Below are 9,222 nucleotides of genomic sequence, written 5' to 3'. Positions count from 1 at the left end.
TAGACGCGAAGTAAATGCAATGTGCATTTTATTTCACTCTCTAATTTATGTAAACAAATGATTGCCATGATAGGGAATTAAAGTTGTTGAACTTTGAATTAGATTCCTTGCTATGTCCTTCCATATTTCCTTGCTTTGCTTAATATCAAATCTGATATTTTAATTTTATTTATTTAACCTTTATTTAACTAGGCAAGTCAGTTAAGAACAAATTCATATTTACAATGACGTTTACAATGATGGTCTACCAAAATGCCTCCTGCTGGAATGGGGCTGGGATTAAAAATAAATAAAACAATAAAATATAAATATAGGACAAAACACACATCATGACAAGAGAGACAACACTACATAAAGAGAGACCTAAGACAACAACATAGCAAGGCAGCAACACATGACAACACAGCATGGTAGCAGCACAACATGGTACAAACATTATTGGGCACAGACAACAGCACAAAGGAAAAGACAATAATACATCACGCAAAGCAGCCACAACTGTCAGTAACACTGTCCATGATTGAGTTTTTGAATGAAGAGATTGAGATAAAACTGTCCAGTTTGAGTGTTTGTTGTAGCTCATTCCAGTCGCTAGCTGCAACGAACTGAAAAGAGGAGCGACCCAGGGATGTGTGTGCTTTGGGGACCGTTAACAGAATGTGACTGGCAGAACAGGTGTTCTATGTGGAGGATGAGGGCTGCAGTAGATATCTCAGATAGGGGGGGCAATGGCTAGGCCTATATATCCATTATAGTGCTTTCGGTATCTTTTTTGGTACTGAAGTTTTCTTTCAAATGTTGCCTTGAAACCACCATAAATCCAGAGAATGACAGACTTTGATGACAAAATTTGCCCATGAAGGACCGCCGCGCCACCTTCCTGTTCAAGTAAGCACAGCACAACAAGGTGAGTCCAAAAATGTCTTGTATGCTGCTGCATAAATGATGTAATATGCCAGGGAGATATGTATACTGTAGCTAAGAAAGTAATACTAAATGTATGTTGTGTAGTAAGCTGTTAGCCGCCCATGTGCCCCCTAATAATTTGGTCTATTTCCCCCTGTTAATTTTGCCTACTGTTCTGACTTGGTGGTGCACATGTAGCCTATAACCTGTTTTAGAGAAATGTAATCATGGAATATTGTAAGAGCTTTCATTGTCTGCTTATATGCCCCCTTTATTTATCTTTCTGTTCTGACTTGTGTACAGTGAGAACACTGCAAGAACGCCCCATGTTCTGAATTCTGTCGCTATACATTTCAGAAGTGCTGAACAAATAGTTATATTGACTACGTCCATCCTAGCTCGCTCATTAATGTCTTAATCAAAATGACGGATTGCCTCTTATCCGCTTGTCGTCCCCTTATGCCATAGTTTGTACATCTCAATTGTCAGTAGAAACCACATTTGTTTAAGCAAGTCAGCCATATCTGTCACGCTCTGACCTAGAGAGCTGTTTTTTCTCTGTTTAGTTAGGTCAGGGTGTGATATGTTTGTATTTCAATGTTTTGGCCGGGTATGGTTTCCAATCGGAGGCAGCTGTCTATCGTTGTCTCTGATTGGAAGCCATACTTAAGCAGCCTTTTTTCCTTTAGATTTCGTGGGTAGTTGTTCTCCGTTTAGTTGTATGTTGCCTGACAGAACTGTTTGCTGTCGTTTTGTTTCTTTTGTATAAGTGTTCGTTTTTTCATTAAAATATATTATGAGCACGCAACACGCTGCGCCTTGGTCTCCTCTATACGACGCTTGTGACAATATCAGCTATGTTTTTTTTAAAGGCAGTAAATGAGGAAGGCTGTTGGAGGAGGCTCTGTCCAATCTCAGCATGGAGAAAGCCATGCAATTGTTGTGGGAAATGGCGACCCGTCATTCAGGGCAGTTTCACTGCCAGACAAGGCTCCGCTGATTGCCAGGTGTAGCAGTGGTAAGTTGTTGGGACAGCTGTTGGGACTCTGCTGTTGGTACAGCTTTATGTAGGCCCTAACAGCTTGTGGGCACCATTGTCACCGTTATAGTGCAATTCATGTATTGTTTAGTGTTGTGTTGTGGCATTGCTGGCATGCCCCCCCCCCAAAAAAAATGGTTTGCCCCACCAAGATTTACATGCTAAAATCACAACTGGTTGTGGGGATGACATGGGAGCAGTGATGTAGTCATGTCGCTAGCCCTCGATGTCCAAGTCGCATCCTGAGTCCTTTGGTAGCACTAAAGCTGTGGTTTAATAATTTAAGCTACAATTCAACTCTAGCGGTACCGCAATAGCTAGCTAACATTTGCTGTTGTAGCTACCATGTTGAAATAGGCAGGAAACAGCGACTTTCTGACAAGTCACCACTGGTCCAGGCAAGGTATCAGAGCTCCAGTAGGGTGCCAAGTTGGACTGGCCATGTTGAACTGGCCATGTTGAACTTTGTTGAACTTCAGTGAATGAGCCGAGTCATCCATGCGACCATGCACACGAGTGAAGCACATCGAGTGGCAGGTGGTGTGTTTAGCACTGAGAAGGTGAAAAGAGCCAAAGAGAGTGGAAGGAGTGAGAAGGTAGTGTAAGGAAGGTCCATCCCCCAGTCCTGGACCAAGGTTGTGCTAGACTGGCCAGTGCAGGGAAAGGTGGAAGTGGAGAGGGAGGTATGGCAGTTCTTCTCTTATCGTAGTTCTTCCAGGAGCCAGTGACTATCCGCAAAGTCTTTAGCCAAATTATCCTTTGGAGCTCTGTCATCATCATCTTGCTCTGAGGTTGCCTTCGTAACTGTCGGTTTGTTTCCACAGTTTGGTGCATCTTTCGATGGATTACCATGTTGGTCGAATGAGTGTTAAGACTCACACAAAGGTTTAAAAAGTTAAAGTTGGTTGCCCCCAAAATAGTCCAGGCAGACATCAAATCAAATTGTATTTGTCACATGCACCGAATACAACAGGTGTAGACCTTACAGTGAAATGCTTACTTACAAGCCCTAACCAACAATGCAGTTTAAAACATTTGTAAAAAAATACCTAAAAGAATAAGAAATGAAAAAACAAATAATTAAAGAGCAACAGTAAAATAACAATAGCGAGGCTATATACACGGGGTAACGGTAGAGTCAATTTGCGGGGGCACCGGTTAGTCGAGGTAATTGAGGTAATATGTACATGTAGGTAGAGTTATTAAAGTGACTATGCATAGATAATAACAGAGAGTAGCAGCAGTGTAAAAGGGAGGGGGGGGGCAATGCAAATAGTCTGGGTAGCCATTTGATTAGATGTTCAGGAGTCTGTTTAGAAGCCTCTTGGACCTAGACTTGGCGCTGCGGTACCGCTTGCCATGCGGTAGGAGAGAGATCAGTCTATGACTAGGGTGGCATGGCAGGAAGTTTGGCCCCAGTGATGTACTGGGCCGTACGCACTACCCTCTGTAGTGCCTTGCGGTCGGAAGCTGAGCAGTTGCCGTAACAGTGATGCAACCAGTCAGGATGTTCTCGATGGTGCAGCTGAAGAACCTTTTGAGGATCTGAGGACCCATGCCAAATCTTTTCAGCACCACACGGCCAGGTCTCTATGTCAGCCGGAATGGCTCATCTGGAGGAGTCAAGAACTATCAGAAGGGGCCGCAGGGAAGACGAGGTGTACCGTGAAGGCAGGGTGTGCTGTGGTGGCGGGAAGTATATCATGGCGGTGCGCTGTGGAGAACACATTTCAAACATTACTTTAATTTCCACTCCGTGACAAGCGTCATTACAGACAAAGCCACAAGAGGGTAGAACACATTTCAACGTTGCATGATAGAGGGAGGTAGTTGCAGAAACAATGGAATGGTTTAGTCGACTTCCTCATTGGTGGCCATAGGAGCGGCGAGGGAGGAAGAGGGAGGGGTGATAGTGACCGAAAAGGAGAGAGGTGCGGCGAGAGGGGTGATGGTGGTCAAGAAGGCGAGAGGAGCTGCGAGGGAGGATTGAAGGGGGAAAGTGTCCGAGAAGGCGAGAGGAGCGGCGAACGGAGGGGTGATAGTCGACGCGAGGCACGGTGAGGGAGGAGGGGTGTTATTGGCTGAGAGGAGTGGCGTTAGTGGCCGAGAAGGCAAGAGGAGCGGCGAGGGAGGAAGAAAAGAAGTTAGTGGCCAAGAAGGCAAGAAGAGCGGCGAGGGAGGAGGGGTGTTATTGGCCGAGAGGAGCGGCGAGGGAGGAGGGGTGTTAGTGGCCGAGAGGAGCGGCAAGGGAGGAGGGGTGTTAGTGGCCGAGAAGGCAAGAGCAGCCGCCATAAAGGCGAGGGGAGCCGCCGGTAGCGGTGTTTTGCTATGTCTTCCGTTTCTCCTAAATGAAAGGGAGAGAAGAACAAGTCTGGGTAAGCTGAGGGCGGAACCACAGAAATGGACCCCGGCAGTGAAGCAGCATGCTGGGCCAGTCACAGCAGGAGCCATCGAGCGTGGTGAGGTGACGGACATGGAAACCAGATCGAGAACAATTCAACAGGGTCATCATAGGCACATCTGCTTTTCAATGGCTCAGCATGAACTTGCAGTACGGACTGTTTGTTAGGCAGATTTTGCTGGCTGCGCCACTTCAGCAAGTCAAATTCCGGGTATGTGGAAATGTACTCAGCGAATAACGGTGATTCAGATATAAAGTGCTGAGCACAAGCACTTATAGCCCTAGATATGTAATAGATTTTTTATCATTTGCAGTCATAGAACTGAACTAAGGCAGGTCAAGATCAATATGATTACTTATTCGGATCTGTAGTAGGTTTATGTTCAACTGGAAACCACAGAGAAGAAAAGTGCAAACCGGTACTAATACACTGACCCAAAAGGAATAACAGACATTGAAATGAAATCTTGCTTGGCATACCACAGCAAAATAATAAAATAACAATGCTCCATATTTCTCTGGCCTTCAAAGCTTCCTCTGGACCAATTTCCAATAGTTTACATGGTTTTGTGTTGCGTTCGTTGAATGAATTCACATTTTGACCCTGTAAGTCATGGGAGTCCACTGAGACTCACTGTATTTCTGCCCGCGAGTCTAGAGTCTAGGGATTTGGGCAGCTGTGTGTCTCTGGGGAGAGACTGGGCTTTAGGCAGCTGTGTGTCTCTGGGGAGAGACTGGGCTTTAGGCAGCTGTGTGTCTCTGGGGAGAGACTGGGATTTGGGCAGCTGTGTGTCTCTGGGGAGAGACTGGGATTTGGGCAGCTGTGTGTCTCTGCGGAGAGACTGGGATTTGGGCAGCTGTGTGTCTCTGGGGAGAGACTGGGCTTTAGGCAGCTGTGTGTCTTGGGAAAGACTGGGATTTGGGCAGCTGTGTGTCTCTGGGGAGAGACTGGGCTTTAGGCAGCTGTGTGTCTGGGGAGAGACTGGGATTTGGGCAGCTGTGTGTCTCTGGGGAGAGACTGGGATTTGTGCAGCTGTGTGTCTCTGGGGAGAGACTGGGATTTGGGCAGCTGTGTGTCTCTGGGGAGAGACTGAGATTTGGGCAGCTGTGTGTCTCTGGGGAGAGACTGAGATTTGGGCAGCTGTGTGTCTCTGGGGAGAGACTGGGATTTGGGCAGCTGTGTGTCTCTGGGGAGAGACTGGGATTTGGGCAGCTGTGTGTCTCTGGGGAGAGACTGGGATTTGGGCAGCTGTGTGTCTCTGGGGAGAGACTGGGATTTGGGCAGCTGTGTGTCTCTGGGGAGAGACTGGGATTTGGGCAGCTGTGTGTCTCGGTGGAGAGACTGGGTTTTGGGCAGCTGTGTGTCTCTGGGGAGAGACTGGGATTTGGGCAGCTGTGTGTCTCTGGGGAGAGACTGGGATTTGGGCAGCTGTGTGTCTCTGGGGAGAGACTGGGATTTGGGCAGCTGTGTGTCTCGGTGGAGAGACTGGGATTTGGGCAGCTGTGTGTCTCGGTGGAGAGACTGGGTTTTGGGCAGCTGTGTGTCTCTGGGGAGAGACTGGGATTTGGGCTTACCCAGACTTGTTCTTCTCTCCCTTTCATTTAGGAGAAACGGAAAACATAGCAAAACACCGCTACCGGCGGCTCCCCTCGCCTTTATGGCAGCTGCTCTTGCCTTCTCGGCCACTAACACCCCTCCTCCCTCGCCGCTCCTCTTGCCTTCTCGGCCACTACCTTCTTTTCTTCCTCCCTCGCCGCTCCTCTTGCCTTCTCGGCCACTAACACCCCTCCTCCCTTGCCGCTCCTCTCGGCCACTAACACCCCTCCTCCCTCGCCGCTCCTCTCGGCCAATAACAATATTTTATTGTTGGACATAAAACACTATAAAAACACCAGCAAAACAGCTCCAAGTGATTTTAATTTTGGAAATCTGTTCCAAGGTATTCACACGCATAATAGAGAGATATACAGTATGTGATCGTATATAAATGTAAGCAAGGTTTGAAATTATTATGTTTTACTTATATCTGTTTTGGCTTCTTGTGGTCAATTTGCAGGTTGCAAATTATTTGTAGTTAGGTTCCGGCCCTCAGAACATCTGCTCATGAAAAAATATCGTCCCACGGCTGAATCTAGTTAATGATCCCTGGAATAGGTCAACTTTTGTACTATGGGGGATATACATTTACATAGGCTAGTGCTTTTGCTGTTCTTTACTCATCTTGTTGGCTGACAAAAAGTAAAATGTGGATAGTTCTGACTATCCACATTTTCTCGGAATTCAATAAGAAGGTTGCGTGTCGTTACATCCCCGATGTGTCTATCTTCACTTGTAGCCTACTCCGGAGCTGTGATGCCTGTGAGAAGGATCCGATCACATCATGGGTATTGGCTAATAAGAATTGAGATATCTGAGTGAGAGCCATGTGAGTGGGAGGTGCTTCGGAGGAGGCTACGGCGATTGTCAGCCGGGAGAAGGGAATTATAATTATTATATTCAGCACAAGGGCCACTTTTTTTTAGAGGGCCACACAAGGGGTCATTGACGGCCACAGCTGCCGATGCCGCAGGGAAATTCGAACCCTGATCCACTGTATCCATCTGTCTTATATAACTTTGTGAGAGGTTAAGGAGCAGTATTTCAGACCCTATCACTCCCTCTCCCTGAGCCTGCTTTTGCCCCTCCCTGAGCCTGCTTTTGCCCCTCCCACACACAAACCCGTCACACACACACCTCACAGTGGAAAACAAACATCCTTCCTGTCCATGACATCACTGTGTTGGAGCTGGGCTCAAGGAGAGGAGGGTGAGGAGGGAGAACAAGGCACCCCAGTCCCTGTGGAGAGCAGGGTAAACAGAGAGTGGGGTAGCAGAACGGCCGTACCCTCTGCTCTGCTCCTAGCGCGGACTGCCTCTCATCTCCCCATGCAGCCAGATGGCTGCCCGCACATCCTCTCAATACACACACACACACACACACACACACACACACACACACACAGAGCGCTCAGTCCTCTGACTGATCAAACGCTCCATTCAAGCAGGGCATTCATGTGGCTTGTTGTTTATTCAATCAGTATGATGAGTTGAAATCGTGGTCATTGCAGTGAAATATGATTACATCAGATGCATGAGAACATAGGTATTTTATGATCTGATGGGTGGGAGAGTAGGACATCAGATCTGCATGTAAGATTCACATATATATACTGCTCAAAAAAATAAAGGGAACACTTAAACAACACATCCTAGATCTGAATGAAAGAAATAATCTTATTAAATACTTTTTTTCTTTACATAGTTGAATGTGCTGAAATGTGCTGGCTCAGTAGTGTGTGTGGCCTCCACGTGCCTGTATGAACTCCCTACAACGCCTGGGCTTGCTCCTGATGAGGTGGTGGGTGGTCTCCTGAGGGATCTCCTCCCAGACCTGGACTAAAGCATCCGCTAACTCCTGGACAGTCTGTGGTGCAACGTGGCGTTGGTGGATGGAGCGAGACATGATGTCCCAGATGTGCTCAATTGGATTCAGGTCTGGGGAACGGGCGGGCCAGTCCATAGCATCAATGCCTTCCTCTTGCAGGAACTGCTGACACACTCCAGCCACATGAGGTCTAGCATTAGGAGGAACCCAGGGCCAACCGCACCAGCATATGGTCTCACAAGGGGTCTGAGGATCTCATCTCGGTACCTAATGGCAGTCAGGCTACCTCTGGCGAGCACATGGAGGGCTGTGCGGCCCCCCAAAGAAATGCCACCCCACACCATGACTGACCCACCGCCAAACCGGTCATGCTGGAGGATGTTGCAGGCAGCAGAACATTCTCCACGGCGTCTCCAGACTCTGTCACGTCTGTCACATGCTCAGTGTGAACCTGCTTTCATCTGTGAAGAGCACAGGGCGCCAGTGGCGAATTTGCCAATCTTGGTGTTCTCTGGCAAATGCAAAACGTCCTGCACAGTGTTGGGCTGTAAGCACAACCCCCACCTGTGGACGTCAGGCCCTCATACCACCCTCATGGAGTCTGTTTCTGACCGTTTGAGCAGACACATGCACATTTGTGGCCTGCTGGAGGTCACTACAAAAATCTCTGAAACTGGAAACACTTATCTCCATCACTAGCTTTAAGCACCAGCTGTCAGAGCAGCTCACAGATCACTGCACCTGTACATAGCCCATCTATAATTTAGCCCAAACTACTACCTCTTCCCCTACTGTATTTATTTATTTTATTTATTTTGCTCCTTTGCACCATATTATTTATATTTTATCTTTGAACTTTCTTCAAACTACAAATCTACCATTCCAGTGTTTTTCTTGCTATACTTTATTTACTTTGCCACCATGGCATTTTTTTGCCTTTACCTCCCTTATCTCACATCATTTGCTCACATTGTATATAATCTTATTTTTATTTTTTTTATTCTACTGCATCTTTGATTGTATGTTGTTTTACTCCATGTGTAACTCTGTGTTTTTGTATGTTGTCGAACTGCTTTGCTTTGTCTTGGCCAGGTCGCAATTGTAAATGAGAACTTGTTCTCAACTTGCCTACCTGGTTAAACAAAGGGGAAATAAATAAATAAATAAATAAATAAATAAATAAAACATTTTGCAGGGCTCTGGCAGTGCTTCTCCTGCTCCTCCTTGCACAAAGGCGGAGGTAGCGGTCCTGCTGCTGGGTTGTTGCCCTCCTACGGCCTCCTCCACGTCTCCTGATGTACTGGCCTGTCTCCTGGTAGCGCCTCCATGCTCTGGACACTACGCTGACAGACACAGCAAACCTTCTTGCCATAGCTCGCATTGATGTGCCATCCTGGATGAGCTGCACTACCTGAGCCACTTTTGTGGGTTGTAGACTCTGTCTCATGCTAC

The sequence above is a fragment of the Salmo salar genome, chromosome 09, assembly GCF_965601325.2.
Source record: "Salmo salar chromosome 09, fSalSal1, whole genome shotgun sequence".
Lineage (NCBI taxonomy): Eukaryota > Metazoa > Chordata > Actinopteri > Salmoniformes > Salmonidae > Salmo > Salmo salar.
Note: the sequence above shows the minus strand (reverse complement) of the source record.